This window comes from Suricata suricatta, chromosome 9, assembly GCF_006229205.1.
Source record: "Suricata suricatta isolate VVHF042 chromosome 9, meerkat_22Aug2017_6uvM2_HiC, whole genome shotgun sequence".
Taxonomy (NCBI): Eukaryota; Metazoa; Chordata; class Mammalia; order Carnivora; family Herpestidae; genus Suricata; species Suricata suricatta.
The window spans coordinates 7,710,823-7,716,304 of record NC_043708.1 but is presented as its reverse complement, the minus strand read 5'-3'; positions in this window follow the sequence as shown (position 1 = coordinate 7,716,304).

Sequence of the window (5,482 nt, the reverse complement as noted above, 5' to 3'; positions counted from 1 at the left end):
GATGCCCATGTTAGGCTCTGGGCAGACAGAGTGGAGCCTAGTTGGGACTCTCTGTCTCTCTCTCTGTCCCTTTTCTTCTCTCTCTCTCTCTCTCTCTCTCTCTCAAAATAAAATAAGTAAACTTAAAAAATAGTAGATGGGGTGCCTGGGTGGCTTAGTCAATTAATTGCCCAACTTTGGCTGAGGTCATGATCTCATGTTCCTGAGATCGAGCCCCATATTAGGCTCTCTGCTCTCGGCACAGAGCCCTCTTCAGATCCTGTCTCGTTCTCTCTCTGCCCCTCCCCCATTCACTCACATGCGCACTTTCTCTCTCTCTCTCTCTCTCTCGCTCTGTCTCTCTCTCTGAAAGATAAAAATAAACATTAGGGCACCTGAATGGCTCAGTTGGTTGAGCTTCCAACTTCAGCTCACTGTTTGTGGATTTGAGCCCTGGGTCAGGTTCTGTGCGGACAGCTCAGAGCCTGGAGCCTGCTTCAGATTCCGTGTCTCCTTCTCTCTCTCTGCCCCTCCCCTACTCACTCTCTGTCTCTCTCTCTCTCTTTCTCTCAAAAAAAAAAAAAACATTAAAAAAATTAAAAGAAAAACACCAAAAGGTGTTAACAAAAGTAGATCAATACTCTCTGGGTCAAACATGATGCATGTGTGGCTGTTGAGGTTGATGCCTCTCCTGGGCTCAGTCTGCCGGACCCCAAGCCGCGCGTAGAGCGGGCCCCGCACCTCCCAACACACACCCCGCTGTGTATGCGTCTGAGTCATCATGGCGCTACTTATAAACACTGACAGCGCGGAGGCAACCTTCCCTTCCAATAACAGGGATCGGTCCGGGAAACAATGGCGAATCTACCTGGTGCAATTATGTTAATTGCTTAAAAAAGATATTTACAAGAACCTCAAGAGAGACTCTTATGATACAGTGACCATAAGCCGGGGAAAGAGAGTCTGCAGGGTTATACGTATAAGTGATTACAGCCAAACAATACAAGACGGAATGATGCATTAGAAATCAAGTCTGAGAGCAAACGAATCAAATATTAATAGGAACTCTATTTGGGTGGAGAGAAGTCTTACTCATTCTTCTCCTTACACTTTCCTGAACATTGCAAATTGTCTATACTTTCATTGGCATAAAAAATAAACTTCATTGGCAGGCTGCTAAATCTCGAGGGCCAGGAGTCCGCCAAGTCCATCTGCCTCTATCTCAGCCTCAGTAGGCCAAGTGAAGCTGGGTTCATGTCTGTGAGCATTCCCAGGGCAGCTGTTTTGTGCCTCGCCCTGGACTGGGCATGTGGGGCGGGGCTGAATCAGAGCCCGTCCCTCCAGAGAGGGGCTCACCGGCCACCTGGTGTGAATGGAACAATTTTATTTTCTTATTTATTTAAAAAAAATTTTAATGCTTATTTGTGTGTGTGTGTGTGTGAGGGAGAGAGAAAGAGAGAAAGACAGAGAATGAGCAGGGGAGAGAGAGGGAGAGAGAGGGAGACACAGGATCCAATGCAGGCTCCAGGCTCTGAGCTGTGAGCACAGAGACCAACGCAGGGCTCCAACTCACGAACCTTGAGATCATGACCTGAGTCAAAGTTGGATGCTCAACCGACTGAGCCACCCAGGCGCCCCTGAACTAGATAGCTTTAAAACAGGGCAGTGAGAAAGTTTCTCTTACAGAGATATGGGAGCCCAGAGGGCAAGCCCCGCCCACTCTTCAGCTGAGGAAGGTGTTTCTGGAGAAGCCGACGTCCTAGCGGCCTCATAATGGCTTATAAGAGCTCTCAGGCTAAATAAAGGTGGGAAGGGGGCTCTGGAAGAGGGTCTGAATGGTGCAAAACCACGGAGGCTGAAAACAACGCAGCAGATTTGAGGAAGCCGTGTCATTGGAGGAAAGGCATAGCCCATGCCTAGTGCGCTGGCCTCACGGCAGCTTCTTTCCAGGTTGCTGATGACGGAGGGTCAGGCTGTATGAGACTTTCTCCCTAGGATGGGGGTCTGTGGTCCACTTGACACCCGAGTCATCTCGGGACCCCCGGGTTCAAGGACAGAGGCTCTGTGGCTGGTTCAACAGCATCCTTCCACCCAGCAGGTGGGCCTGAGCACAAAGCTGGATACCTTCATTCCCCGTGCACCTGCATAAGCACTTAGATGGAACTCACAGGTGGCGTTTTGTGGGGGCTGGTCCCGGGGAAAGCGTCAGACCTCAGGTGTCATTGTCCCAGCCATGGACAGCCAATGGGAAGGGGGGAAGAAAGAATGGCTGTTTTTGGCACCTACCATGACCTGGCCCTTTGCTAATTACTCCTAACCATTCAGTGCGACAGGCATGATTGTCTTTGCCTCACGGCTGGCAAACCAAGGCTCAGAGAGGTCAGGTAGCTTGCCTGAAGTCACACAGCTAGTATGTGGTGGAGCCAGGCTGCCTATCTCTCCAGTCGGGACTTTCCCCACCCCCCATCTCCCACTGCCTGGAGGAAGGGGACCATGGTGATGAGCCCCTGAGGCTGTCAGAGCACAAAGCATCGAGTTCTGGGCATGCAGCAACTGCCCTGTAACCTAGTGCCCACCTGGACCCTCTGCCAGGCATTTGGGCACCACGATGGCTGTGAATGCCAACTCCCTTCTAGACTTCTAAACCACCCCGACTTTTCATTGCTCCTCCCAGGCCCTGTATTCTGGGGAGACAGAATTTCCCCCCATTGCCGATGCCAGGCCTGGGACCCTGAGGACGTTACAGGCATGGGACAAATTCCAGAGATCTCCGTTCTCTAAAAATCCCCTCTGTTCCTTCCTACAGTGTAGAGGTGAACCTCATGTGTTGGCGAAGCAACACTTAGCCCTTCTAAAGGACAAATGGTAAGGGAACGAGCCCCGGGAGAGGCAGCCAGATACGTGGGTAAACCACGGGGCCATGTGGCGGGTGGCCTTTACTTGGCCCGTGACGCTGAGTGACTCATGACCTCTCTGGGCCTTAAGGACTAGACCTGAGTTGGGCTGAAGCTTCCAGACTGGAGAGGAAGAAGTGATCTATGGCACTTGCTTAACGAAACATGCCAAGCCCATCTCCCTTTCTAGAACGCACACTGTGAACCTTCTTCCTGGGATTCTGGGAGAGGCTGGCTCCTAGAGAGAATCACGGCCTCTCTGAGCTGCCCCTGTGCTCCGGGCCGCACGCATGCCTGTGTGCTGGAGCCTCCACTGTTATTTTCCTTAGACATCTCCACCCTCCACCCCCATCCAACCTCCCTCCCCCGTGCTTTCCGGGTCTGTCTAATTTCCTCTCTTCCCTATAAATCACGTCCAGTCTACCAGCACATTCCACTGCTCTTCCTCTGCAGAGTGTCTAGAATCCCCCACTTCTCTTGTCTTCTCTGTCACTCACCCTGTTTAAGTCACTAGGACTGACACAGCGACCTCACACTTGTCTCTCAGATCTTGTTCCCTCAAATCCATCATCACAGAACAGCCATTCTGGGGTGTTGGGTTTTTTTTTTTTTCAAAGATTCCACTGGATCAGGTCAGTCCCCTGCCACCCCCACCCCCACCCCCATTATTTCCCAGTGGTGCTGGTATGGGTTCACTGCCCAGGGAATGTCAGAGCCTTTGTCTTTATAATGATCTTGGTCTTTTTCCTCGTGGTCACAAAAAGGCTGCCTTATCCAGGCAAGCGATGCTTGGGATTTGTGCTTTCCAGCTCCTAGTAATCTCCATATCTGCCAGGCACCTCTAATCTACATGAGCCCAGTGAGTGCAGGACCACCTTTCCAGTTTCTTGATCGAGTTGAGCACTTACTGTGTGCCAGCCATTTTTCCAGGCATTTGTCATCACCAAGATTCTAGGGATGCCCCCAGATTCCCATTCCTTCCCTTTGTTATTCGATCAACACTAACCTAGGTCCTGCTGTGAAGGGACTTTGCAAGGGTTTCTGGGATGGGGTAGGAAGATGCCTGGCCCATCAGGTGAACCCTTTCGAGAAAGTTTTCTCTAGCCAGAGGCAAACGAAGAAGTTGGTGTTGCTAGAAGCTGGAGGAGGATTCTATGCACCGTTGCTCCTTGGAGGTGGGGGGGCACGTGCCCAGGCATGTGGTGGCCTCTGCAAGCTAAGAGTGGCAGCGGGCTCATAGCCTGCAAGCAGATGGGGACCTTGGTCCTGTGACTGCAAGGAACGTGGTGCGGCCAACAACGAGAATGAGTCTGCAAGCAAACTCTTTCCCAGAGCCTCCGGCCAAGAACCCAGAGTGGCCCCAACACCTCGGCCCCAGTTTTATGAGAACTGCAGGGGAGAGCCAGCTGGCATGCCTGGACTTCTGACCTGCAAGGGTCGAGGTCACAGACGGGGTTTGCTTTGAGCCGCTACGTTTGGGGTGATTTCTTACGCAGCAGTGGGAGACCAGTGCGCTCACTGAGCCCCTCACTCTCACTCCACCAGCCCTGCTGGGTGGACATCTCGGCCCGTTATGGGTGAGGCTCCAAGAGGCTCCCAACTCTCCAGGGTCCACAGAGGCCAAGGGGGTGCCGTCCACCCATCAAACTCGGCCGGCACCTGCTGGATCTCCAGAACGTTCACTGCGGGCCGCACCAGGCTTAGTGCTACAGACTTGGAGGTGAGCCGTATGAAGCTCTTTGCCCTGAGAAGCCCTTGGACTTGTGGGGGACAATTAGCAATGAGATGGGAATAAGGAAGGAGAGGATTAGCTGAAGGGAATCCCTGACCTCAACCTCGCAGAGAGCTCTCTGAGCCAGAAGCCTTGTTTCCAGACTGGAAAGGGGAGCTAGCCACAAAGCCGAGCCCTAGCCCACCTTTCCAGACCACTGGTGTCCCCTCCTTCAGTTTTGGTGGCTCTTTTGTCCTTTGGAGAACAAGGAAGAAATGAGGACCAGTTGCCACATTGCTGATTCCAGGTCTTTCGATCTCCACCTTGTTCCTGAGGAAAAACAGAAAGGGCGTTGCTTACATCCTCAAGCCCAAGAGGGACAGCAGGAAGGGAAGGGCAGATTGCCACCCGTCTGCTTCCTCTCCTGTCCCTACCAGTGCCTCCTCCCTGCCCAGCGCCACCCAGGTGTCAGGACAATTGATGGGGTCGGCAGGGGCGTACGCCATAAACCACAGGGCTGCGGACAGACTGATTCGCTTCTCTGCCTGCGAGGACCCCAAGGCAGACTCCCAGGGGCATAGCAGCCTCTGGTCTGTCCAAGCTCCCTCTCTGACCTGAGTCGTAAGCAATTGCCTGTCACAGGAGGGTGGAAGGAAATGAGAGCCCAAACCGCAGGCCTGCTCAAGAAACGCCCACTGAGGGGCGCCTGGGTGGCTCAGTCTTTTAAGCGTCTGACTCTTGATTTCGGCTCAGGTCATGATCTCGTGATTCAGGAGCTCAAGCCCCACGTCGGGCTCTGTACTGACAGCAGGGAGCTGCTTGGGGTTCTCTCTCTCCCTGCCCCTCCTTCACTCACTCACTCTCTCTCTTTCAGAAATATATAAAGTAAAAAGGAAGG